The sequence below is a fragment of the Phasianus colchicus genome, chromosome 14, assembly GCF_987193195.1.
Source record: "Phasianus colchicus chromosome 14, bPhaCol1.hap1.1, whole genome shotgun sequence".
In the NCBI taxonomy this organism is placed as follows: domain Eukaryota; kingdom Metazoa; phylum Chordata; class Aves; order Galliformes; family Phasianidae; genus Phasianus; species Phasianus colchicus.
The window spans coordinates 5,137,220-5,147,496 of record NC_143449.1 but is presented as its reverse complement, the minus strand read 5'-3'; the positions used below and the strand labels follow the sequence as shown (position 1 = coordinate 5,147,496).

The 10,277-nt window shown below is 45.6% G+C and overlaps 1 protein-coding gene across 2 annotated transcripts in view; it reads left to right on the top strand.

Annotated features, from left to right (window-relative positions):
- Positions 1-907: 907 nt before the first annotated feature.
- TENM1 (teneurin transmembrane protein 1) overlaps positions 908-10,277 on the top strand; it is a 322,708-nt gene continuing 313,338 nt past the window's right edge. Inside the window, exon 1 of one of the 2 annotated variants that reach the window (XM_090150010.1) lies at positions 908-1,157. The gene's annotated coding sequence lies outside the window, so the exon portion shown is untranslated. Of the gene's footprint in view, positions 1,158-9,468; positions 9,582-10,277 lie in introns of those variants that run through there. The other variant, XM_031602762.2, reaches the window with a different exon arrangement.

The window sequence follows — 10,277 nt, the reverse complement described above, 5'->3', positions numbered from 1 at the left end:
TTGATCACAGAATAACCCAGATTGGAAGAGATCTCTGGAGACTTTTGGTCCAGTGCTTGCTGGAACCTGGCCCTGTCAGGTTTGTATATTTCCTTACACAGAGAACCCCTAATTTCTCTAGCCAGCTTGTTCCAACATCTGATGATCCCACATTGGAAAATAAATCTCCTAGAATGAAACTGTTCCAACATGTATCTTTTGCTTCTTGTCCCGTCCCGTATTCCTGGACTCACTCCAGTAAAGCTGTGTCTTTCCTGAATCAGGGAGCTCAAAACAGTATACCAGCTCTGGTCTTAGAAGTACTGCACGCAGGTGAAGGATGATTTCACTCCACCTCCTGGATACAGCCCAAGCTGCTGTTATCTTTCTTTGCTGCAGGGACACTTTTGCTAATTCATGCTCAATTCCGTCAGGACCCCCAGGCACTCAGTGCATTCTCTGTCTTGGCTATGCAGCTGTGCAAGTACAGCACCACACTGTTAATCTACATGCAGGACTTTGTATTTTCATTTTCTGAGCATGGCAAGATTCCTGTGAGCCCTGATCCCTGTATGGACCACTTGCCATAACCTGATATTACTGTCTGCAAACTTGTTGAGCGTGTTCTTGCCCATTGTGTGAGTTGCCCATAGATCCGTACTGTTCTTCTGCCATGAATGCATAGTAATAAAGTACAGAACCTGACAGGCAACTGCATGGATAAATAGATGAATGCTGTGTTCTTCTATATCTCCAAAATGAGCTCCATAAATTGTAATTACTTTTAAAAGATGAAAACTGGAGCTTCTCAAATAAATGAGTAGATGCAGATGTTCCTAAGTACCTGCATGATAACTAAGTATTATATGTTTTAAAAATGCGCTGTGAATTGTGGTATCTTACTACTAGTTTCACAGCATGTTACTGACCTAAGGATTTTGTGGGTTGCAAGGGAACTGTTAGGTCAGGGCTTGAACTGGTGACTGAGAACCTGGTAAAGAGCTGTGGTTGCCCAGGGAGCACAGGCAAACTGTTTGCACCTGTGCTCTCCAAGCAGCCAGGGGAGAGCCAACCTGGGCTCATACAAGGACTGGCCACAGAGCAGTGAGCACGGCTTAGAGCTAGGCTGCTTCTGGAGGGGGAGTGCTGCACAGCCACAGATTCCCTTCACCAGCTGGGTGAGTTCAGCTCTTCTTTCTGTATATGGCTGTTGGCCTACCTGTGAATACTTTGCTTGGTGTTGCCAAGAACCTGTCAGAAGCAATTTTTTGCTTTTTCGTGAGCAGAGCATGGGTGTGATGCGATTGGTGTTGACAGATTAAAAAATTGAAAGAATACTGGAATTCCTTTGTATAATTTGAAATTCTGAGTTTGCCCTGATGTATGTAGAGCTATGTAAGGGATGAAGATATTTCACAGTTTACTACAGTGATTTTAGAAATTTTCCATAAGTATTCCAGAAATTTGACAGCAGGACAAGGGGAAATGGTTTTAAGCTGAGGGAAGGGAGATTCAGGTTGGACGTCAGGGGGAAATTCTTTACAGAGAGAGTGGTGAGGTGCTGGAACAGCTGCCCAGAGAGGCTGTGGATGCCCCGTCCATCCCTGGAGGTGTTCAAGGCCAGGTTGGATGGGGCCCTGGGCAGCCTGGTCTAGCATTAGGTGGGATGGTTGGTGGCCCTGCATGTGGCAGGGGGTTGGAGACTCGTGATCCTTGAGGTCCCTTCCAACCCTGGCCGTTCTGTGCTTCTGTGATTCTTATAGGTTGCGTTACTACGCTTCTTAATGTTATAGATAATGCATTTTTAGGACTGCATCCTTTTCTCTTAACATCACTTACAAATTCTCTGGTAGTTTAGGCTTCAGTTCTGATGAGTTCCATGTCTTCATATCGAGTAAATGTTTGATCTAGCTTTTGAAGTGGTTGGTGAGCAGTAGCAAATTGGGGCTGGAGCACTTGATTATCTTTGCTATAGGGCAACTATGGTACCAACTTAAGCCATGACCTTTATTACTGTTTCTTACTAAACTGGAGGTGAACAAGAAAATCCAAGCCACCAGAATTTTTAGTGAGATAGCTCTTAACAAATCAGTCATTGGGTTTAAAAGTGCTTGACATCATTTAAAAGATATTTTTTGCAAGCTTACCTCTTGGAAAGCACTTGGGAGTCTAAGTAAAATTTGAATGTTTATGTTTTAAAGCACTTTTAATGGAAGAAATCTGTGTATAATTATCTCTAATTAGTCATCTCTTCCGCTGAGATTTCTACTGAGCATTTAGTTTTCTTCTTCTCTACATTAGCTGTATCCCAGGTTTTGGTAACAACGAGGGCTGTCTGACAAGCTGATCTCTGGGTATGTTTTCAAGCTCACCTGATTCCATTTCACCTGTTGCTTTAGGACATTTCTTAATGAGGCTAGAGTTACTTTCATGTCTAATTAAGCTGATGAGATTAAGATACTGAGGTCCTGTTTGGTGGTGCTTTTTTTTGTTTTGTTTTGTTTTTTTTGGTATATTTTCTCATGGGAAAAGTGACATGAGCGATAGAGATCAGTAAAATACAAAGAAAAGAAGTAGTCACATCAGGGGTTGTTATGTAATAAAAGAGAAGAGGAGCAGGAAGCAGGAGGTTGGATCCCATGTGAAGTATGCTTGCTTTTAAATGCCTAAAAATATTGCAAAATACTAAGTCAGAATTTCTTTAACACAATCATTATGTAATTATCAGACCTAAAAAGAAATACAGAAGAAGGTACTCTCTTTATACACTGTACTTAAAAAAAAAAAAGCTCCTTTTACAATTTCCTTCCTATGAAACAAATTACGCTGCAGACTAATAATGACTTTGAAATAATATATCTAAAATATCCTAAGAAACATGACTTTGATTTTGTGTTTCTTCTTCAATGTAATCTTTCAATGCACTGTTATTTTAGTTGGGAAAGAAATGATGCCTGTCATTTGGAAGTTTAATCTCTCTTAAAACCTGCTATACCACTCTAAAGAGTAGGCTTATCGACTTCAACCTTTCCTAGCATGTACTCATATTCAAGAACAAACATTTCCATTATTTTTCCTGAGTGATTTTAATAGAATCATAGCATCTCTTGAATTGGAAGGGACCTTCAAAAGTCATCTCTGCAATGAACAGGAACATCTGAAGTTCCATCAGACGTTCAGAGCCTGGTCCAGCCTGACCCTGAACGTCTCCAAGGACAGAGCATTCCTCACCTCTCTGGGCAACCTGTGCTGGTGCCTCACCAACCTCACTGTAAGATGAACTTCTTCCATATATCCAATAGGCTACTCTTGACTCTCCCCAGAGCTTTCCTTTCTCCATGCTGCACAGCCCTAGCTCCCTCAGCCCGTCCTTGTAGGGAGGCATCCCATCTATTGGACCATTTTTGTGGCCCTCCTCTGGATGTGCTCCAACAGGTCCCTGTCTCTCCTGTAGTAAGGACTTCACATGTGAACGCAGCACCCCAGGTTAGGTCTCACCAGAGCAGAGCAGCACAAACACTTCCTCACCCTGCTGGCCATGCTGCTTTGGCTGCACCCAGGATACGGTTGGTTTTCTGGGCTGCAAGCACAGTCATCTTTCTTACTACAATGTTGTTGGTTGGTTTGGTTTTAATTTTCTAGTTTAGATGCATCTTTCTGCAATACCAAAGGGTTTTCTGCTAACAGCAGGAAGGTATTTAAACTGATCTTTTCCAGCTCTTTTTAATCACCTGGGATTATACTTATTTATATATTTCATTGTTCATTTCATGTTTGTTTAAATTCTTTCTTAAGAACATCAATATTTTTTTCAGTTCCTAAGGCTTTTTCTTTCTTTTTTGACCTAGAATTCATGTTAATTAATGTCTGCAAAGGGAAGTTAGGCATACAACCAGTCTTTTTGTAGAATTCAAGTCAAATTACTGAAGAAGGTATTTGCCTGTGTCAACTGGGAATCGGTTCTTTTTATTCAGTTTACCAAAACGAAAACAAGTTCTTAAAACATTTCAGTTAAAATTAGTTTAATGGGCATTATTTCTTATCTTTTGTTTAAAGAAAATGTCTGGTAGACCAGCTACATCACAGCCATCTACCATCACTCAGGTAAGGCTTAGTGGGGAAAGAGGAGAATCAGTGCCTCCAGTGACAGGAGCAGTAGCACCACCTTGTGTTCATGTGGTAGGAAAATAACAACACCCCTCTTCAGCCATTAATATTGCAACACTTTTGTTCTCTCTGCTGCATATTAACGAAGGAGCCATATTTGTGGGAAGGCTGTATATCTTCAGACATGATATGTGTTTTGGTCAGCGTGCTAGGCTGTGGTCACAGCTTACAAAGAGCTTAAGTATTGCCTGAGTTCTGGTAAGCATCTTCAAACAAGATCGTTTAGTGGGGAATTTAAAAAAAGATAAGATCTGCATTTGTGTATGGGAATTTTTTGTGACTGTGAAAGACAACCAAGAAGGTGTTTTCTTAGAAAATTTACAAAGTGAGGAGATGGGCATCGTGCAGTGACAGAAAGCAGTAGAGAGGTAGTCAATATTGGACGTATGCGCTACTCTTTCAAAGCTTGCAAACGTGGCACAAGGCAGCTTTGCTTTCTTCAGTCTTTTGTGTGTGGTAGAAAATGTTTTGTAAACAAATCTATTTCTGGTACACCTGTCACCAAGATGACTTTCCAAATACACTGGTTTACATTTCTTTTTCAAAATATCAACTCCTTTTTAGTTGTTTTCTTGGGATACAGTTTCTGAACAATGGCACACCATCAACATTGCTCTTATCTCCCTCAGCTCTACGTGATGGGTGTAGAAACTGGTAGAAAGTCTGGGGGCAAAGTTTTTCTTGCCTGGATCTGATAATATTACTGGAGTGGAACTTGTTTATGGTTCTCACTATGTATATTTAGACTAGCTTAAGAAATTCCTTGCTTTTCAGTGGAAGGTGAAGAGCAGAATAATTTCCCTTGCTTTCTGAAGTCTTATTTTGGTCCAGAAAGTAAACTTCTGAATGGTGTTTTCTCTATCACTTTGCTCTTTGTTAATCTTGCACAAATTTGACTACTCCCAAATAAAGGGCAAAGTTGTCTGTGTTTCTGTAGCACAACTTATCAATTCCTGTTCGGTAGAAAAATACAGCTATGAAAATATATAAACATATAATGAATTCATGAGTAAAAAAAAAAAAAGTGATCCTGATTCCCCCTTACATTTCCGTTACTGTGATGGTGTGTGCCTTGTCAAAGTGAATGAGCATCAGGTGCAGCGAGAACTGTTTTGATCCTGCTTTTCATCCTCACCTCGTAATACCTGCATCTTACAGATGTCAGGTATCACTTCAAACAATACTTATGTTCTATAACCGTTGTGCACTACTGTAACAGATGAATTAATGTCATTAGTTCTATCAAGTGTAAATCACTAGATATTTTTAAAATAACTTAAGCTTTTGGTATACGCTTGGGATCTCTTGTTAATGTACACAGAGAAGAACTTCTGAAACAATATTCTTTCAGAGTCTGTCTCAAATTGGTATTTAGATTTATTTATTTTTTGCTTGCTACATATAAAAGGCAGGGCGGTGCTTATACTACTCAGACTTTGCTGTAATATTACGGCAGGTAGTTGGGTCTCAATGCCCTTTATATTTGGCTAGCTTTCTACCAGTATTAAAGGACTTAGTGTAAATATTTCATCTTCTTTTCTAAGTAGTTTTCTTTGCAAAGACCAAAACAAATCAATCCTCGTATTTCAAACAAACTCTGTTATATAGCATAGTAAGCCCAGGGATCTGGCTGATTTCACACCTCTGGTTTTTGAAACCTGCTAGCTGTATAAGGAGCGACTGCTATAAGTGGCACAGCAAGCAAACATTTAAGTAATATGGAGAAGTATCTTATATGCAGTCATATAAGCTAGGAAAATTCCCCAGAAGTTCACAGATGAGTGTTTGAAGATTTCATCTGATTGAAAAAATAAGAAGCAAAAAGAGAGCATTGCAACACCATCCTCAATTGCAGTGTGACTGAACTTCTAAGCGTGATGGCATCCTGCTCCAAACAGGTTGCAAAGATCCTACTCAGCAGAGGGACCAGCAGCTGTGTCTCAGGTCCTACCAGAAATTGTTGCAATGCAGTCAACAATCTCTGCTCCCACAGGAGGCACAAAGATGCTTTAAAACCAGTGTTTCAGCATAGCTCTGTTAACAGTAAAGGAAAGGACAATGAATCACCGAAGTGGCTCTTCTGAACTGGAACTAGCCAGAAGATGTCAAGACAGTGCTATGTGTTAGCACAGCATTGAATATTATTGCAGCTGCACACTAGAGATAATATACTTTGCCACTCTTTCATTGCAGGAAGCTGCAACACCATATGAACTTGCAATCATTTTCACTCAGGGAAGTTCCACTTGCCATCAGTATATCCAGCCTTTTTTTCTTTTTTTTTTTTTTTAAATCTATCACTTTCTTCTAAACCAGTTCAGCATACTTGGTTGAGAAATCTGAGGGTCAGATTTTTTATTTTTATTTTTTTGCTTGAGGCACTTCTGAGATGTACTTTTAGGTGTAATGTGCTTAAGGGCTCTTTGTTGGCAGTTATAAATATATTTGTTCTGATTCTTGGAAAAATCTATATCACTGTCTGTTCCTTCTTCGGGGATAATTCCTCCAAAAGAAATGCTTTCGTCATCCAGTTGGTCTCAGCTCTTTGGAATCTGTTCTTAGTTCTGTTGGAGTGTGCATGTGATTTACCTTCAGGAGCATCCCACGGGTATCTGAAATTACCAGATATTCCACTTGATATCTGGCAACGGTTTTCTCTGTTGCAACTATCAGCTTTGGCTCATTTATCTCTGTAGTAGTTAAGTAGACAAAGGGCTAAATATCCAAGTCCACTGCTTATCTATTTGTCTTCCCTTGATGAAGCCACGATCCTTTTATGGCCATCATACGTTAACAAATACAACAGGCAATTTCAAAGCATAGCAGTAGAAGCACTAATAGTAATTTGTGATATTTATGTCTATTAATAGAAGAACAGTATTTAGCTGAATGTGATAGTATCTAAAAAATCAATTCCTAGACTGCCCAGCTGTCTCGCTTTGTTTCTGTAACAAACGTATCTGTTTCATGCGACACCTCTTGGTTTTGAACTATTTCTGTGTTTAATTTTTGTGTAAATGAAAAGCAAATGTTCAAGCCTACCCAAAGAGAGAAGAAGCCAAAGCAACCGTGTCTCCCAGAAAGGAAAATGTACTCCTCCCTCTAACTCAGAATAGTTCATGACTCTTCTATATTGCTGGAGAATTATTCCACCTACTGGGACTAACTCACAGACTTTTGAGACCAGCTTTTGACAGATGACTGTTCTGAGCTGAAATGCTTGGGTTTTGGGGGGTTTTCTTTTTTAGACTCAGTTGGGAGCGACGTCTATTTAGTGGCTGCAAGATTCATCAGAAATGAGTTTTGGTTGATACTTCTGGCCTTTCTAAGGAAGTAATCTGTAGGCAATCATTCAAAACTTCCTTTCTGCTGCATATGATGCTTTTAACAGAAGGAAGATGCAAGTCCTTTAGGAAGTCCATTCTATTTACCTCAGTATCTTTACAGCTTCCCTTTCTTTAGGGAGTGGCAGATTTAGATTCCTGAAATTTCCTTCAAAGGAGAGACTTCATTCTGAAGGACTAGACCAACCCCTCCATCTTAAACAGTTTGTATTTGCAGCACTAGAGATTTGTAGAATAAAAGGGAAAAGATGTATGTTCTAGAAGGGAAGGTGCGAAGTTAGTGCTTAACCTTGTTATTCATGTAAACAGCATTGTTAATGCTAGATTTGCAGACTGTTTACTATCTTTCTTGTTCCGCATACTTCTTTTCATCTTTCCCATCCTTTGTTTTTCAAAGAGGCTGTCTTTGGAATGACTGTAACCTCACAAGATATTTCAGAATCCGGTTGCAGCCTGCAAACTGGGGACGTGCATCTCCATCACTTCGTATTTATGAGGACACTAATATAAATGCTCCGAAAAGGGGGCTGTGTTTTAAGCCAGTTTCATCATCACCTTTGTGTGCTGTTCGGTGCCCCCTGGAACCTCATTAGTAGAAAGTCATTCTGAACATGAAAAACCTACGTGTAGGTGTTTTACCTTTAGGGCTTTCTTAGCCTCGTTAAGATTTTCTATGGGCACCTGGATTTTGCCTTTGACAGGACCAACTCAGAGCAGGGCTGCAGCTAAGAGCAAAAGTTAAAAATGGCAGGGAAGTGCACGGTAGCTGTGTGTTAGAACCACAGCTTGCCTAAGTTACTCTTTAGGTATGCACTGCAACATGTAATACTGTATAGTGCTTTTTCTTTTTTTACCTAAAAATCAGTTTAAGTTCCCTTCAGGAAGTTTTGCATTCTGGTTATATTTGTTGTTGTTGTTAAGGTGTGTGTGTGTACATATGGCTGTGTGTTATCTTGTTTACTTGCGTATTTGCGGGGAAAAAAATAAGCTGACCTCCTCAAAGAAATGCAACCCAGGAGCAGAGCAGAAAGAGGAACTGGACTTCAGGTTGTGCGTGAGCCAGGTGCAAGGCAATAACCGACGCTCAGCAGCGCAATGACCGCGGTGCTTTACAGGGAGCTGCGGCCGCAGCGCGCAGACAGGCGCGGGGACGAAGGAGAGAGCAGAGCGTCCAGCTTCCTCTCTCTTCGGCTTCTTCTCAAGCAACTGCAGGTGCGGATTTAACCATTTAAAGAAGGGAAGGAAAAAAAAAAAAAAAAAAGGCGGTTGTAACCACCTCTGTGCCTTTGTGCGTGTCCTCCCGGAGCTGCTCCGTGCACTCGCGGTGACACCGCGGAGCGATCACCATCGACTTCCCCGCGCCGAGCTGCTGAGGGAGGCAGCGCGCGAGCCCCGTTCGCGGCACCGCCTCCACCCGCGGCCCCTCCGTCTCTCCCCAGAAGCCGCGGCACCGCCGCTTCCTCGGCAAGGTAAACTCGGGAGGGAGGGAGGCGGTCCGCGCTGCTCCCTGAGGCGGTGCGGCGCCGGGTGCTCCCCATCCCACCCCGCGGGACCGGGGCACCGCGCTACCCCGCGGCCGCCGCCCCGCATCCTCGGCCGGGCGCTGCGGGCGCGAACCCCGCTCGGCGTTTCCTCGCAGCCCGCGGCGGCGCCCGGCGCGAGGCGGCTCGAGGCGCGGCGGCCGGCAGCGCGCCTGCGCACATCTCCCGGGCATGCTCATTAACGGCGAAGGAGCCGAAAAGGGGAGGAAAAAAAAAAAGAGAGAGAGGAAAAAAAAAACCCACCCTGACAGCGAGCGAGAGAGCGAGCGGCGCCGCTGCCACTACAGCCGCCGGAGAGGAGCGGCACCGGCGGCGGCGGCGCGGCTGCGCCCAGCCCGGCCCCGCTCCCTTTCCCCGGCTCCGTCAGCGCGGGGCGCCGCGGCGCTGCCCCTCGGCGGGGCGGAGGGAGCCGCGAGGCGCCGGCGATGTGGATTTATACCCGCCCGCGCCGCAGCCGCCGGGGAGCGGGAGGCGGGCGCCGAGCTTAGAGGCGATGGGAGCTGCCGAGCCGGGGCGCTGCTGAAAGTTCAGCCGGTGGCCGCGCAGCGCGGTAAGTTTGCCGGCGCCGCGGGCTCCCGAACTTCGCCTCGCGGCGTGGGCGGCCGGAGCGGAGAGCAGCGGGCGCCTCGGAGGAGTTGTGCGGGCGGCTCCGTGCTCTCTCGCCACCGGGCTCCGCTTCCCCGCGCGTCGCTGTCCGCCCGCGGTGGTGCTGCAGCGGTCGAGGGAGAGCGCGGCGGTCCGCCGGGCGCGGCGGCGGGAGGGCGGGGCGCGGGGAGCCGCGGTGCCCGGGGCGGGCTGTGCGGGCTGCCCGCGGCGTGCGGACTCGGCCCCGCGGCGTCTGATAGTGCGGTTTGGGCGTGTGCGCGGTCCTCGCGTCGTTCTGCCGCCGCTCCCAGGTGTTTATTTGCCCGCCGAGGCGGCTCCGTGGCCGCGCTCCGCGGGTCCCTGCTCCACGCACACCTGCGGGGTGTCTGCCTGGCGGGTGCGGTGCTGCGATACCGCGGGGCTCGGTGCGAAAGCTGTAACTCGTGCCCCTTCCTTTTCCCGACCCCCGCGCTGCCGTTTCAGTCCGCACGTGAACTGTCTCCGCGGGTTCCTCGCGGGCGGTGCTCGCCGTACCCGGGGCTGCGGACGCCCATCCCGGCGGTGCCGCCGCGTTGATGAGCGCAGCCCCGCCGCTGCCGGCTCCGGGCGCTGGCGGTGCCCCGCTGCTGTGCTGCGGGTGCCCGGGGCGCGGCGCCGCTCG